The following is an 18,269-nucleotide window of genomic DNA, read 5'->3' as shown; positions in this document are numbered from 1 at the left end:
CTTAAGCAGACTCCACACTCAGCATGAAGTCCAATGCAGGGCTCAGTCCCAGGACCCTGGGATCATGACCTGAGTCAAAATCGAGTCAGTCACTCAACCAACCAAGTTACCCAGGTGCCTCAACATAGTTGAAACCCCCTTCCTTTCCAATTCTGATATTTTTAAATTATTTTTCTTATGTAATTGCTCTAGCTAGGACTTCTAGTACTATGTGGGAATCCTTGTCTTGTTCCTGATCTTAGAGGAAATGCTTTCAATCTTTACCATTGAGAGTAATATTAGCTGTGGGTTTGTCTTACATGGCCTTTATTATGTTTTTGTCATGAATAGAAGTTGAATACTGTCAAAAGTGTTTTTTTACATTTATTGAGAAAATAATGATTCTTCTCTTTCATTCTATTAATGTGATATGTCACATTGATTTGCATATGTTGAACCATCCCTGAATACTTGGGATAAATCCCACTTGATCATAGTGAATGATCCTGTTCTGCTTGCTTTGCTGCCAAATTTGTTTTGTCAGCATTTTTTTTGAGAATTTTTGCATCTATATTCAACAGAGATATTGGCTGTAGTTTGTTTTTGTTTTGTTTGTTTTTCCTTTAGTAGTATCCTCTTTGAATATCAGGATAATGCTAGCCTGGTAAATTAAGACTGGGAGGGTTTCTTATCCTTCAAATTTTTTTAGAAGAGTTTGAAAAAGATTATTGTTAATTCTTCCTTAAGTGTTTGGTTAAATCCGCCAGTGAAGCCATCAAGTCCCATGCTTTGCGTCATTGGGATATTTTTGTTAACTGATTCAGACTCCTTACTAATAATCAGCCTATTCAGACTTTCTATTTCTTCCTGATTCAGTCTTGGTGACTTGTAGGTTTCCAAGATTTTTTCCATTTCTTCTCAGTTGTCTAATTTGTTGGTATACATTTGTTCATAATAGCCTCTTATGATCCTTCAAATTTCTGTGGTATTAGTTGTAATGTGTCTTTTTCATTTATAGTTTTGTTGATTTGGGTCTTTTCTTCGTTGATCTCCACAAGGTTTGCCAATTTTGTTTATCTTTTCATAGAATCAACTCCTACATTAGTTAAGATTTGTCTTTGTTTTTCTGTTCTTTATTTCACTTATTTCTGTTCTTTTATTATTTACTTTCTTCTTCTAACTTGGGGATTAGTTTGTTTCTCTTTTTGTAGGTCCTTAAGGCATAGAGTTAAGATTGCTAATTTGGGATCTGTTTTTGCTTTTTAATGTAGGCTTTTATTGCTATAAACATTCCTCTTAAAACTTTTTACTTCATCTCATAAGTTCTGGTAATATTGTGTTTCTACTTTTTTTAAGAAATTTAAAAAAATTTGCTTTAATTTTCCTTTGATTTATTGATTATTCAGGAAAGTATTGTTTAATTTCATGTACTTGTAATTTTTTTTTAAATTTGCTCTTAATTATTTCTAGTTTCATGTGATTGTGAGCAGAGAACATATTTGGTATGGTTTCAATCTTCCGAATTTACTGATTTGATTTGTGGTATAACATATGATGTATCCTAGAAAATGTTCCATGTGAGCTTGAGAAAAACTGAATTCTACTCTCATGGGACAGAATGTTTTGCATATGTTGAGGCACCTGGGTGGCTCAGTCATTTGGGCATCTATCGATTTTGGCTCAGGTCATGATCTCACAATTTGTGAGATTGAGCCCCATGTCGGAGTCTGTGTTGACAGTGTGGAGCCTGCTTGGGATCCTCTCTCTCCCTCTCTCAATTCTCCTACTCCATTCCCTCTCTTTGTCTCTCTCTCTCAAAATAAATAAGTAAACATTAAAAAAAAAGTATGTTCTACATATGTCTACAGGTCCATTTTGTCTGCAGTGCTGTCCAAATTTCTGTTTTCATATTGATTATCTGACTGAATGATCTATCCATTGCTGAGAGTTCTCCTTTCAGTTGTTATTTTTTGCTCTATATATTTAACTGCTCCAATGTTGGTTGCAAAAATATTTATAAATGCTATATTTTCTTGATATTTTGTCTCTTTTATTAATACATCATGACCTTTTTTGTTCCTCTTTTTTTTCCATTTTTAGTTTACCGTCTATTTTGTCTGACATAGGTATAACTATCTCTGTTTTTTCGGTGTGTTTTTGTTTTTGTTGTTACCATTTGTTTGAAATATCCTTTTCAGTCCCTTTATTCTCAGTCTATGTGTATCTTTAAGGCTAAGTAAATCTCTTGTAGATAGCATATTGTCAGATCTTTTTTTTTTTAATCTATTAAGCCATTCTTTGCCTTTCCATAGCAAAGTTAATCCATTTATGTTTAAAACTATTATTGATAAAGACCTACTATTGTCATTTTTTTAATTGTTTCTTAGTTGTGTTGTAGATCCATTGATCCTTGTTTATTTTCCTGCGGGGTTATTATGTATGTTTTGATGTCTTTAGTATTAGTATGCTTTGACTCCTTTATCATTTTTTTCTTTTTTTGTAACTAGTATAGGATTTTTCCTTTTGTTGACCATGAAGCTTTCATAAAATATCTTAAAATTATCCTATTTTTTATTGATAAAAACTTTACTTCAATAGAATTTATAAACTTTATACCTTACTCTCCACATTTTAGACTATTGCTTTTACAATTTATATGTGTGTTTTTGTATTGTGTAACTTAATAGATCATTGTAGTTATGACTCTTTTCATTATGTTTTTTTCCTTTTTTTTTTTGTTTTTACTTTTGAACTAATTTTAAGTGAATTACACACCTTATTACAATGTTGTAGAATCTAACCATGTCTATATATTTACCATTACCAGTTTTATTGGTGCTACCTCTTTATGTTTTTATGTTAATTAGTGTTCTTTTACTTCCACTCAAAGAACTCTGTTTAGCACTTACTATAAGGCAAAACTGGTGACAATAAACTCCTTCAGTTTTTTTTTTTTTATGGGAAGATTTATCCCTTCTTTTGTTTCTCAAAGACAGCTTCACCAGGTGTAGAACACTTGGGTGAGTTATTTTCTTTCAATGTTTTGATTATGTCATTCCATTCGTTCTTGATCTGAAAAGATTCTGTTGAGAAATCCACCAATAGTCTTATGACAGTTCTTTTGTATGTAATGTCTCTTTTTTCTCTTGTTGCTCTTCAAATTATTTTTAATTTTTATTTTTTTTACATTTACAGTCTTTAATTGAACACATAAAACTGTACTATTTAATATATTTTTCCAGGACTTTTTGTGAAATTCAGATCATAGTGTATCATTTACCTTCTCTCTCTTTTTTTTTTTTTTTTGATCATCTACAACTTGTGCACAGTTCTTGAAAATAACATCTTCATCCTACCTTATTTTACCTTTGAAGTTGGCCTGAGGCAAGATTAAGGAGAGGGTTTCCATTCAAAATGTTCTCCATATGTATTCTTCCTTCTTCAGGTTTCTGTTCTTGTTCCTCTGTAGACTGCTTTTCAGCTCTTTCTTCTATAATGTTTTCTAGTTTTGCAAGAAGTACTGCAGAATCATCATCATCACTCTCTTCTTCAAAATCTTCATCTTCATCTTCCTCATCAGTTAGGGAATCATCTGCATCAAGGTTGGCAGCAGGAACCTGGTCTAACCAAGGCTTCTTTGATATTGAGAAGGAGGTGGTATGTTCTCGTATTGGACAATCTCTATTTTTTTTTCCTCTCTCGCAGCAGCTCACTCTCTTTTTCAGCTCTCTCCTGAAGTCATGGTTCCACACTTCTTCAGGGGCATCCTGAATAGTTTGTCTATATTTTCTCCTTGGATGAAAAAGTAGGTCTCTACTTGAATATTGTCTTGAGAGTTGGCTCAAATCACCTCTCTTTTTCATCTCTCACTTCTCACAAGTTAAAGAGTTGGCCTAGCAGTTGCTGCCATGTATTATGCTCCCAGAAACTTCTGTGCCTGTTTTTAACTTTTGACAATTTAATTATAATGTGTCTTTGGGTATCCTTGTTCAAGTGCCACCTGTTTGAGGTCTTTTGGGTCTCATCAATCTAGATGACCATGTCACTCCCCATGATTTTAGAAGTTTTCAACTCCTATTGCTTTAAATATATTTTCTTTTACTTTCTCTTTCTCTTCTCCTTCTGAAATTCCTATAATGTGAATATTGTTTCTTTACATTGTGTCTCATAATTCCCATAGGCTTTCTTCACTCTTTAATACTTTCTTTTTTTTTTTTTCTCTTCTGATTGGGTAATTTCCAATGTTCTATCCTCAACGGCACTGGCTCTTTATCTTCTGTATGGTCAAGTCTATTTTGAAACTCTGCTGAATTCTTCAGTTCAGCTATTGTATTTTTCAACTATGGGATTCTATGTTTGTTTAATGGTTGCTATTTCCTTGAACTTCTCATTTTGTTCATGCATTATTTTCTTAGTTTTTTTTTAGTTATCTATGTTTTCTTATAGTTCACTAGACTTTTTAAAGATTATTATTCTGAATACTTTGACTTTTCATAAATATCCACTTTTTATGGTCAGGTATTAGCACTTTTAAATTTTCCTTTGGTGGTGTAATATTCCCTTGATTTTTCATAATCTTTAATTCCTTGAATTGGTATCTTCTCATTTGAATAATCAGACTCATCTTCTAGAGTTTACAGGTTTGTTTTGACAGAGAGGCTCTTTACCAGTCAGCTCAGTTTGGGTCTCTGGATGTGTCTGCTAGTTATGTCCTTGCACATTTGAGCCCAGCTCTCATTATATATATTTGAGTAAGGCATCTGTTTGGGCTCTGAGGATAATAAGGGGTGCTGTACCACTAAAAACAATTGGATAGGATTGCTGACTAGCTTTCCTACTAGTGAAGCTGCAGGATGGGCTCCATGTCTGTCTAGATTCTCTGATTAGGCTTACTAGATGGTTGGGATTAGGTACTACATTCAGTAATATATGGGGCTATGAGACAGCTTCCTTGCCCTGGCCAGGAAGTAGGATGTGTCCCAGGGTCTACATGGTTCATTATTTGTGGATGCAAAGCAGGCCAGAGTGTGTACTCTGTTCCCTAGTCAACTAAAGTTACTGGTTTTGCTCTACAAATGAGGAAAGTCATGTGCTGTGCTCTCTCTCTCTCTCTCTCTCCCTCTCTCTCTCTCTCTCTCTCTGTTCAAGTGCCACTGTATATAGATTGGTTGAACAGCTTCCTATGTGCTCTAGGTAGTCTCTCTGAGTGGACATGCTGATAGTTGTAGTCAGTGAAAAACCTGCCTACAGATTAGATTTCTTGCCTGTGTACAGTAAGATAAGCAACTCTAATGCTGACAAAGCTCTTTGCTGTCTCAATTCAAGCTGACCTACACTCCAAATATTCTGGTCAAACAGGACCATTGGCTTTGTTTTGTAAACTATCTGCTTCACCTGCCCTTCTCTAGGCTTGAGCACTGCTGGACCACACAATTTACAGCAGTTTTTACCAGCCTTCTGGTTACAAATCTGGAAGACTCTTTTCACAGAAGATGAGGCTAGGTTTCAGTTTCTTTGTCAGAGTTGGAGGGGAAGAAACCCCTCTAGGTCACTCTCAATTTCCAAAATAGATTCTCCACTTGGGAGGAGCCAGTAGCTACCATCATCACTGGTTATGAATTATTCTACCATGGTGGATTGCCTGCCTCTACGTAGTATAAGAAGCCACTATGTCCTGTACTGGCTTTCCTCTGGATGAAATTAACTCTGCCTGACCACATCTTGGTGGAAATGTTACTGGGTTGTTCAGCTTCCAGGAGTTGTTGTCACCTCTTTTGGTCTGTGAGGTCAGAAGACACTGTCACAGCAAGTGAGTTCTGTGACTGATAAAAGGCATCCAAATTGGCAAGAAGGGAGTCAAACGTTCACTCTTCACAGACAACATGATACTCTATGTAGAAAACTCAAAAGACTCCACCAAAAACTGCTAGAACTGATCCATGAATTCAGCAGGGTCACAGGATATAAAATCAATGTACAGAAATAAGTTACATTTCTATATACCAATAATGAAGCAGCAGAAGGAGTAATCAAGGAATCAATCCCATTTACAACTGCACCAAAACCATAAAATACCTAGGGATAAACCTAACCAAAGAGATGAAAAATCTATATACTGAAAACTATAGAAAGCTTATGAAAGAAATTTAAGAAGACATTTAAAAAAATGGAAAACATTCCATGTTCATGGATTGGAAGAACAAATTGTTAAAATGTCAACACTTCACAAAGCAATCAACATATTCAATGCAATCCCTATCAAAAAAACACCAGCAGTCTTCACAGAGCTAGAACAATCCTAAAATTTGTATGGAACCAGAAAAAACCCCGAATAGCCAAAGCAATCATGAAAAAGAAAACCAAAGCTGTAAACATCACAATTCTGGGCTTCAAGCTTCATTAAAAAGCTGTAAACATCAAGACATTATGGTACTGGCACAAAAACAGACACATAGATCTGTGGAACAGAATAGAGTACCTAGAAGTGGACGCACAAACATATGACCAACTAATGTTTGAAAAAGCAGTAAAGAATACCAAATGGAAAAAAAGACATTCTCCTTAACAAATGGTATTGGGAAAACTGAACAGCAACATGCAGAAGAATGAACCTGGACCACTTTTTTACACCATACACAAAAATAAACTCAAAATGGATGAAAGCCTTAAATGTAAGATAGCAAGCCATCAAAATCCTAGAGGGGAAAACAGGCAACAACTTCTTTGATCTCAGGCATGGCAACTTCTTACTTGATGTGTCTCTGGAGGCAAGGGAAACAAAAGTAAAAATGAACTATTGGAACCTCATCAAGATAAAAAGCTTCTTCACAGTGAAGGAAACAATCAGCAAAACTAAAAGGCAACTGATTGAAGGGAGTGGATATTTGCAAATGAAATATCAAATAAAGAGTTAGTATCCAAAATCTATTAAGAACTTATCAAACTCACCACCCCAAAAAACAAATAATCCAGTGAAGAAATGGGCAAAAGAATAGACATCTTTCCAAAGAAGATATCCAGATGGCTGATAGACACATGAAAAGATGCTCAATATCACTTATCATCAGGGAAATACAAATCAAAACCACAATGAGATACCACCTCACCCCTGTCCGAATGACTAAAATTAACAACTCCTGCAACAATAGATGTTGGTAAGGATATGGAGAAAAAAGAACACTTTTGCCCTGCTGGTGGAAATGAAAACTGGTGCAGCTTCTCTGGAAAACAGTATGGAGGTCTCTCAAAAAATTAAAAATAGAACTACCCTATGACCCAGCAATTGTACTACTAGGTAATTATCCAAAGGATACGGGAGTGCTGTTTCAGAGGGACACATGCACCCCAATGTTTATAACAGCACTATCAACAATAGCCAAAATGTAGACAGCCCAAATATCCATCTATTAATGAATGGATAAAGAAGATATGGTATATATATACAATGGAATATTAGTGAAAAAAAGAATGAATTTTGCCATTTGCAACAACATGGATGGAACTAGAATGTATTATGCTAAGTGAAATAAGTCAGTCAGAGAAAGACAAATATCATATGGCTTCACTCATATGTGGAATTTAAAATAAAAAACAGATGAGCATAATGGATGACAAGAAAATATAAACACAGGGAGGAAGACAAACCGTAAGAAACTGTTAAATACAAAGAAGAAACTGAGGGTTGCTGGAGGGGTTTGGGTGAGAGATGGGTTAAATGGACAAGGGGAATTAAGTAGGACACTTGTTGGGATGAGCACTGGATGTTATATGTAAGTGATGAATCACTGAATTCTATTCCTGAAACTATTATTACACTATGTGTTAACTAATTTGGATGTAATTTTTTTTTTAAATTAAAAAAAAAAATCCACTCTGGCAGATCTGCACTCTGCCAAGTTTTCTGGTCAGAATGTGCCCCTGACTTAGTTCTCCAGATTAATAAAACCACTAGTTGGGATTACTATTTGGGCACTGCAGGTATGAACTCAGGTTACCAAGATCCACATCCTAGTTGTTTCAATTCCACTCCCCCTTCTCTGTCACAGTCAAATTCTCAGTGGTTGTGAGGTTTCCCTACAATCACTTTAGAGCTAGAGCAGAATAGGGACCCCCACAAAGTGACCCCATTGCTGGAGCATCAGGGAAATTGTCTCCTCTTTATTCTCTTTTCCCACTGTAAAAACAAGATTCAGGGGATACTTCTTGATATAGTGGTTCACTGTCCTGGAGAGAGGCATTGTGGTCAATGTGTGGTTGCTTCTGTTAACATCTAAAGCAGTCTATATTGGGGGAGGGTGCCTCAGCCTCAACCCCATGATCCACAATTTTCTCAGTGTTGTTTTGTCTTGAATAGTTGTTAGTTGTTCCTCTTATGAGGGGGAGAACTTTCAGGAAAAATCTTTTTCATTATATTGTTAATATCCATATAATACTCTTTGAATGACAAGTTTAGTATTTTTTAAAACTATATTTGTAGCTACTAATTATATTTAAAAAGTCAAGGTTTCAAGAAAATAGTTTGGGAAACTTGAGACCAGGTAAGGTAAAAGGAAGCAAAGGGAAAAAATATACACCACTACAGAAATTCTTATGCAAGTCACAGTACTAATATCTGGGCTCAACAATACTATTTCATTTGTTATAGAATATTTATAATTACTTTATAATAATTATTGTTTATTATAATTAATTTGTTATAAAATTATTGAATAATCTTCCTCTCTCCACCTTGCCAGTATAACAACAAGGCTCCAGTATAGCCATAGTGGATTATAGCTGGAAGAACAATAAGATGCAGACTGTTTCTGAGTAAGCATATTTAGGGTATCTTAAGGACAAGAGGAGAGACAAAATGGACACAAGAATTTGAAGCCTCTGGTATCAACAGCCTCAGCAAATACTAAGTGCAACCCAACTCCCAGCCAAATTAATATTTATCTTTACGCTAAGTACCTATATACCTTTATGCTAAATACCTATGTATTACCAAATACAAAATGTCTGGATGTTGACAACAACAACAAAATTATAAGACATGCCCACAGTCAAGAAAAAACGCATTCTGAATAGATAAATTAATCATCAGAACCAGACTCCAAACTCAGATATGACACAGATGTTAGAATTATCAGACAGCAAATTTAAAATATAATAATAAAATGTCTTAAGTCTATAATGAAAAAAGAAAACGTGTGTGTGTGTGTGTGTGTGTATAATGAAAGCATAGAGATGGAAACTCTAAGAATAAATTAAAAATTTTAACAATTAAGGGTGCCTGGGTGGCTTAATTGGTTTAGTCAACTCTTGATTTCAGGTGAGGTCATCTCACGGTTCTGTGAGTTTGAGCCCCACATGGGCTCTGTGCTGACTGCATGGATCCTGCTTGAGATTCTCCCTCTTTCTCTGTCCCTTCCCTGTTTGTATTCTCTCTGCCTCTATCAAAATAAATGAATAAACTTTAAAACAATATATGAAAACTTATACACAAAAATTTAAAAAATAATATGTTGATGGGTTTGTCAGTAGGCTATACACAGCCAAAGCAATAATAAGTGTTCTTGAAGAAAGATCAATAGAAACTTCCCAAACTGAAATCCAAACAGAAAGTAGAATAAAAATAACAGCAGAGCAATAAGTATCATGGATTGTTAGTTTCTAAAGGTATTATATATGCATAACTGGAATATCAAGATATGAAAGACAGAATAGAGTAGAATAAATATTTGAAGTGACAATGACCGAGAACTTTATAAAATCAATGATAGCAGATTACAAACCTGGAAATCCAAAGAACACCAAAAAATGATTACACTCCCACACCCTCCCTCATGAAAGAAGAAAGAAAGAAAGAAAAAAAGAAAGAAGAAAGAGAAGGAAAGAAAGAAAGAAAGAAAGAAAGAAAGAAAGAAAGAAAGAAAGAATATATAGGCATATTATAGTCCACTTGCAAAGAAAAGTTTGAAAGAAAGCAAAGCAAATAAAACAGGTACATATAGAGGAACACAGATAAAACTGATAGGTTTCTCATCAGAAGCAACCAAAAGGATAGTGTAGTGAAATATTTCAAGTGTTTTGAAAAAACCCACAAATTAAAAATTGTATATCCAGTGAAGTTGCCCTTAAAAAGTAAAGAAGAGGGGCGCCTGGGTAGCTCAGTTGGTTAAGCATCAGACTTTGGCTCAGGTCATGATCTCTTGAGTTCAAGCCCTGCGTTGGCTCTGTGCTGACATCTCAGAGCCTGGAACCTGCTTTAGATTCTGTGTCTCCCTCTCTCTCTGCCCTTCCCCCACTCATTCTCTGTCTCTCTCTCAAAAGTATTATTTTTTTAAAAAGGTGAAATAAAGATTGTCTCAGCAAAAGAAGGGCAGAGATTCAGTGCCAGCATCCCTGCTCTGCAAGAAATGTTAAAAGAAATTCTTCAAGTAGAAGAAAAATAAACTTGGATCTAACCTAAAGAAGGGAAGTGCATCAGACAAGTAATAAATGAAACTAAAACAAAATCACTAATACTTCTGATTTCTTAATTGATTTAAAATATAACTGATGCAATAATAGTAACAGTATATTGGGTGATGATAACATATGCATAAGTAAAATCAATAACAAGAATTTCACAAAGCACAAAAGGGGGAAATTGGAGATATTTAGTTATAAGTTAATTATACTACACATACAAATCCCACAATGTTATTTGAAGATAGACTTCAATTAGTTCAGTGTATGTTGTAACCTCTGGGGCAAGCAATAAAGAGTTTTTATCAATAATTGTAATTAATATTCTGAGGAAAATAAAATAGAATACTATAAGAAAGTTCAATTACCATATTATTTCACTCATGGAATTTGAGAAACACAACAAATGAACAAAGTGAAAGAGAGAGACAGGCAAACCAAGAAACAGACTCTTAACTATAGAGAACTTACTATAAAGAACAAACTGATGGTTACCAGAGGGGAGGTCTATGGGGAGATGGTTTCAATAGGTGAAGGGGATTAAGAAGTGCCCTTGTGATGAGCACTGAGTGTTGTATGGAAGTGTTGAATTTGTACACCTGGAGCTAATATTACACTGTATGTTAGCTAACCCAAATTAAATAAAAACTTCTTAAAAATTCTATTAAAACCATAGAAATGCAGCAAAAAGAATAGTTATACACATGTTAAATATTAATCTAACTTCATAACCAACTAATTTTAAAGCGTATGGTCTAAATACACAAGTTAGAAAACAAACTTAATAAAAAGACTAAAGGAATTGAAAAAGATACCATACACTAACACTCATCAAAAGAAAGTTGGGGTACCCATACCAATTTCAGGAAAAGCAATCTTTAAAGAAGGACATTATTAGGGATAAAGAAAGGTATTACATAATAATAAAAGAGTCAATTCTTCAAGAAGATGTAGCAATCTTAATCATGTATGTATAAACAACTGAACATCAAAATACATAAAGCATAAATAAGTAAAAACTGAAAGAATTGGTAGAAGTAAAAAAATTACACTCCTGTAGTTGGAGATTTCAGCAACTCCTTCAGTAGATAGATCAAGCAACCAGAGAATCAATAGTGACATATTTGATATGAATAGAGATATTTGTCAATTTGATCTTATTGACGTTATACAATACTGTATCCAACAACCAGATAATACATATTCTTTCTAGATCCTATGGAATTATAATTTTTAGCCATGGAATACTCATTAGAAAATTTAAAATAATAGAAATAATACAAGGTGTATTATTAGACCACATGAAATTAAACTACAAATCAGTAACAGAAAGATAGCTGATAATACCTGGAATAATTAGAATTTAATATTTGGAAACTAACACACTTCTAAATAATTCACCAGCCAGATACTTCTTAGGTTAAATTTTAAAAATTTGAACTAATTGAAAAACTAAGATATAACATTAAAATTTGTAAGATATATATTTCAGTCAAAATCTACTCCTCCATGGGGAAGAGTGGTAATTTAAAAGTGAAAAAAAAATGGTAGCCCATATTAAATAACAAAATCATATTCAGGAACAAGTAAAGGATACAGATCAATGTACTTAAGAAAGAGGTAGAAGGAAATTATAGACATTATTTCTCTTTAAAAGCTAGGGGAAATTTTTTTTTATTCTTCTGTATTGTAATGTAGTAAATATATTTTCATGTCAAGAATTTTATGTTCATTTGAGTTTTCTGATAACTTTTTGTGTGGTAAAGCATTTTTTTCTTTTACTTTTCTGTTTTTATTTGTTACTCTTTTCCAGCTTTATTAAAGTATAACTGACAAATAAAATTGTAATATATTTATTGTGTACACCATGATGATTTGATATATGTATATATTGTGAATGGTGAAGTGTTCCTAATGAAGATTAAATAGTGTAATCAGTTTTACTGAATCATCTTTAGTTCCATCCCTGTTTTCACTCTACCTTTTCATTCAGGTCTATTTTTAGTTGACTCAGGACTCTCATGACTCATGACTTTTCAGAATTCTCATGACTCTAAAATATTATCTACAAAAAGTTTCTAAATTCAAAACTTTTACAAAGCTATTGTATTTTGTTATTATGTATTTACTTTCAGCTTAATTTAATATAGCCATTTAAAAGTAATTATACCTTCTAATGAACTTACTGATTAATGAAGCTTCATATAATTCTCATAATATCATAACGTTTGGGAATTGAATTGAATGTTGTACTGCTAGTGAAATAAACTCAATTTCAGGATATCCATTCTCTTTAAGGGATAAGAGATCCATACACCTTTGTGACTGCTAAATAATTTTAAGCTACATACTCAAAGGTAAATGTGGAATATTTTAGTCTACTGAGCTTATTTATATTAATGAATAAAGAAAGAAAAAGAAGAATCGTTTATACTTCTCTTTCAGGAAAAGAAGCAATGGGAATTAGGATACCAAGAATGTGCATAAATACCGATGGCGAACAAAAATTAAATCAATATATTTGCATTAAGTACCAGGGATTTAAAATCTAAAACAGGTAAGAAAGAGGGTATGCAAAAATAATTTATAGTGACTGTACAATTCATAGTTTTCAGTAAAGCACAATTTACTGTATGTTTTATATCAAAATGAATTTCCTCTGGAAAAAAGCACCCTCTGGCTTTCTACAGCACAATATATAAAAGAAACATTTTAATTTTGACTCCTCTTCAATGACAGTGACCCCTCTGCCCTCTCTATTTTATAAATTATTGACAAAGCATCAGTAAGATTCCAATTGTACAACAGCTAATTGGCCCCTCTGGTCATTTCTCAACAACCCTGAAAAGTTCATTGGTTTTAGATAAAGTCTTTCTGGGAATTTCAGGCTCAAAGATTCTGAGAGTTTGAACAAGTTTGTGTTCTCTATTTTTTTTTAAATACAGTATTTTGAGGTCAAGGCTTGACAAATAAATAGAGGGTTGAGACATTTGTTTGCAAAGGAAAAAATGAGAATGAGAATTAGTATTTTATATGGAATTAAATTTGAAATGCATATTTAAAGCAAAAGTAGACTTCAACTAATTTTAAAATTGGGGAAAGATAAATGTTGACATGAAATCATTGATATAAAATGAATATTGGCAAAACTATTATGAGAAAAGATGCAAAGATAAGAATATTTATATAAATATTGTCATCTTCAAGGTATTGTCATACCTTAAAATGATTTTTAGAAGCCTTAAACTGCTATCAAGACTTTGGCTCTCAAAATGTATTATTTTTGTCTATGCAATAAAAAATGACTTTTTACTGTGAAGTGGTTGGATATAAGATAAAAATGCTTATAGCTTATATTTGAAAGACTTGTGGAATATTTTCCAATCTCTTTTTGGAATTTTATTTTGTTGAGAATTGCTATGTCAGACAAACTCTTTGGACTTAATGTCTACCTTTCTATTACACTGTGACCTCTAAAATATGCCAAGTGCATCTCTGTAGCTTTGATATTAGCTCATCATACACAATAGCATTTAATATATATTATGGTTATCCATATCTATGACTAAAACAGAAATGCAATTATTTGCCAGGATCTTATTTTCACATACATCGTTTTTCTTTTGTAGTGTGATTACTAAATTATAGTCTTAGGGATGTCTGTGTATGTGTGAGTGTATGCATGCACACATGTAAATGTGTGTGCAAAAAAAATGAGTAGAGGTGATGGAAGCAATTTTTCCTTATTGCTTAACTGAAAATTTTATTTTTAAGGATATTATTTTAGTTGTTTATATCAATAAGGTCTCAGAAGCTATATCAAACACTTTATTTTAATAGGACATGTCCAAGAACCTTTTGCTTATCTCAGTATAATGTATGTTCTGGGATGTAACTATTTTTTTTCTATGTATTATCTTTAAAACAACTAAAATCAACATTTTGTTTTGACTACCTCTTAAGTTTCTGTAACTGATGGAATTCATACAGATGGAGAGGAATACAAATGGGACATCTGGAGAAAAAATGAAAAATCAAAAAGAGGAAAAAAATGAATGAGAGGACAAATATTAAATTTTTAAATACTTTGGCTCCGTCATGATCTCATGATTGGTGAGTTTGAGCCCCGAGTTGGCTTCTGTGCTGACAGCTCAGAGCCTGGAGCCTGCTTCCAATTCTTTGTCTCCATCTCTCTGCCCTTCCACTCACAAGCTGTTTTTCTTTCTCTCTCAAAAATAAATAAACATTTAATTTTTTTTTAATTAATAAAATTATATTTCCATTCAGATCCACAAATGTTTTAAAAGCTAGTGTTTCTCAAACATTCTTCCAGGCAGTCAATTTTCAAAGCAATCATTTTTCAGACAAGAGGAAGATAAAGGGGTATATTTTATGCCAAATCAATCCCAATTCAAATAAAGATTTATTTCCTTTTAATTTTTTGAAATTCTAAATAAGAATGTAAACATATCAAATTATGTTCAGAATGTATATCAAGAAAAATCAAACAGAGGCACTGCTCAGTCTAATTAAGAGTTAAAAATAGATGTATTTCGGAAACAAAGGTAATTATCCAGTGATAATCTAGATCTCAAACTGTCACGTGAGTAGCTTCCCCCATCTTCCTTTATGATCACATAACTTTTGAAGACAATAGATATCAAGCACATAGAATCATTATTTTTGACCTCTGGCTACCAGAACACATAGAACAAATCTCCAACCACCAGATTTTATAGTGATTATATGAGTAATGTTTGGATATGTGGGTGAACTTGCTTGATATCTATTGTCTTCATAAGTTATGTGATCACAAAGGAAGATGGTCCATAAGAGAAATTGAATAGAGTACTACACATATATGTACATAACTGCATGGACCTATAGAACCCTTCTTTCTAGTGGCAGTGAATGCACATCGGTCATGTGCAAAACAGGCTATTGTGTCAATGAGTACAGGGCTCACACCTTACACCAATCAAACATTGTTTTTCTTTGCACCTATTTATATAATTTTTAATATTGAGAAATCACATCTATCATTAACAAAAAAAAAACAAATCACCCGTTAATTTTGCTACGTAACTGTGCAAAAAATAGCAGTGAGGTTATTATTAGCCAGAAAATAGAAAGAAAGCATAAATTTAAAAAATCATTTAATTATATCTTAAATTGCACTGTAGCATTGATTACTATAAAAGCAAAGTTATCATTATAGTAAAACAGCAATCAATGTATATCTGTACTCTGGAAACAGGAAGGGTATAAAAATACATAACAAAGTGGAAAAATAAATGTGAACTCAAAAACATAGTATTTTTCCATCTCAGCAGCAGGAGGAGAATTTCTAACCAATGCCACTTTTTATGTACAACACTAACACCAAGATATCAATTCTAATACTATACTCCATTAATAAAAAAAATTAGATTCCTTGAAGCTAGTTAATTCCATGTTTTGGAGTAAAAAAAAAAAAGATACCCTAAATCTAAGACATTTTGTTATAAAACATCAAAGGAATTTTGCAAATTTTAGGGGAATTATAGAAAAGTGTCAATAAAGACTATCCTACTAGTCAATTTCTAATTTATTTTATTTAATTTTTTTTTAAGGTTTGTTTATTTTTGAGAGAGAGACAAAGCATGAGCAGGGGGAAGGGCAGAGAGAGAGAGAGAGAGAGGGAGACATAGAATCTGAAGCAGGCTCCAAGCTCTGAGCTGTCAGCATAGAGCCCAACACAGGGATTGAAACCATGAACGGTGAGATCATGACCCAAGCCAAAGTCAGACACTCAAACTACTGACTTCTACTAGTCAATTTTTTAACAGTCTGAAAATAAAATAATAAACAGCAATATTTCTATTTTGCTTTATTTGATAATGGCATAGTATTTTGTTGTTATATAATAATAACTATATAATATATATAATATATATAATAATATATAATAATAACTACATTTTATTAGGAAGTTTGAATTTTTAAAAGAGCATGCATTCATAATAATCCCCAAGAAAAATGTTGGTAAAAATTGTTCACAAAAAGAGCTATAATGTAAAAGAAGAGTAGATAAAATAGAAACATAAATTGGGATATTCATTTGTTGGGGATTTTATTTCTTCTGTAAATTAAGTATATAATGAAGCATATCAATATAATTACAAGAAAAATGGGCAATGATAAAAGTATATCATTTAGGGGTAAAGCATGGATTGTATACAACCAAAGTTAATGTGAAGGCTTGGATCTAAAATATTATTGATTTGGCACAATTTAAGTTTAATAATAAATTAGAAGTTTAGCACGATGATCAGTGATGTGTATTTAAATAATTTGATGTGCGGGGCAACTGGTTGGCTCCATCAGTTGGGCGTCTGGCTTTGGCTCAGGTCATGATCTCACAGTTTGTAGGTTCAAGCCCCACGTCAGCCTCTGTGCTGTCTCCCTCTCTCTCTCTGCCCCTCCTCCGCTCACACTGTTTCCTCTCTGTCTCAAAAATAAATAAACATTAAAAAAATTTTTAAATAATTTGATGTACTCACCAGGGCTTACCTTGTGCCTTGAAAATGAATCATTAATAACCCAGAGCCTTAGCTATTGACTTGTCTAAGACACCTTTTTTTTTAAGTTATTAAGGTTATTAAGACTATATGATGGTGATGAATTTGGAAAGGAATAAAAACAATGATGATGAAGATACAAATTTAAATAAGTGGTAGTTATAAATAACATTTATAAACAGTATTTTAATTTAACTTTTTAAATGTTTATGTATTTTTGAGAGGAGGGGAGCGAGGGGGCAGGGTCAGAGAGAGAGACACACACACAGAATCCAAAGTAGGCTCCAGGCTCTCAGCTGTCAGCACAGAGCCTGATGCAGGGCTTGAACTCACAAGCCGTGAGATTATGACCTGAATAAGCTGAAGTCAGACGTTTAACCAACTGAAACACCCAGATGCCCCTATAAATACTATTTTTAACTATGTTATGGGAAATATTCCCATCAGTTTTATACTTTTTATGACTTGTCTGCCTGTAAGATATTAAACCATTTAAGAGAATATGTGTTCAAATCATAATTTTAATTAAAGTTAAAGTGATTATAGTCACAGTAAATGTGTAAATGTTAGGGAATGTTTAACCTTTGAATCCATACAGATTTATATGATATTTTTTACTAATGTGTAACTATTTTAGCGTTTGATCATGTAATCTTTAAAATATGCTAGTTGATTGACAAATCAACAATATTGGACACTATCCAAAGTTCAAATGAACTTTTTTTGGTATTGTTTTCACCAAAATCTTTTAGCAATTAAATATTCTATTAACAAACTAGTGTCCAAAAGTAAAAACACAAAAAGATACTAAATGCAAAATCCCTATCATAGGGATATCATAGAAGGATATCATAAAATCCTTCAGGAAAAAAAAAATCAAACTCTCAAATTGTATCATCAATGGGCTGCCTGGGTGCTCATTTGGTTGAGTGTCTGACTCTTGATTTTGGCTCAGGTGATGCAATCAGGGTCATGGGATGGAGCCCCATATTGGGCTCCTTGCCTAAGATTCTCTTGCCTAAGATTCTCTCTTCTCTCTCTCTCTCTCTCTCTCTCTCTCTCAATCTCTCTCTCTCTCCCCGGCCTGTCCCTCTCCCCTGCTAATGTGTGCTCTCTCTTTCTCTATAAATAAATAAATAAATAAATAAATAAATAAATAAATAAATATTGTATCATTAGCAATTAAAGAATTAAATATTTAAAACTGTACTCCTTTCACTAATAAGTCCCCCATCTATACTTTATTTATGAACACTGAATATAGCTCAGTTTTGCTTT

General features: G+C 33.0%; 1 pseudogene; it reads right to left on the bottom strand.

The window, feature by feature from the left end:
- The window catches only part of LOC131483904 (spliceosome-associated protein CWC15 homolog), a 51,323-nt pseudogene extending 47,481 nt beyond the window's left edge, over positions 1 to 3,842 (bottom strand).
- Positions 3,843 to 18,269: the final 14,427 nt, after the last annotated feature.

Source organism: Neofelis nebulosa, chromosome 8 (assembly GCF_028018385.1).
Source record: "Neofelis nebulosa isolate mNeoNeb1 chromosome 8, mNeoNeb1.pri, whole genome shotgun sequence".
In the NCBI taxonomy this organism is placed as follows: domain Eukaryota; kingdom Metazoa; phylum Chordata; class Mammalia; order Carnivora; family Felidae; genus Neofelis; species Neofelis nebulosa.
Note: the sequence above shows the minus strand (reverse complement) of the source record. Positions and strands in the feature narration are given on the sequence as shown.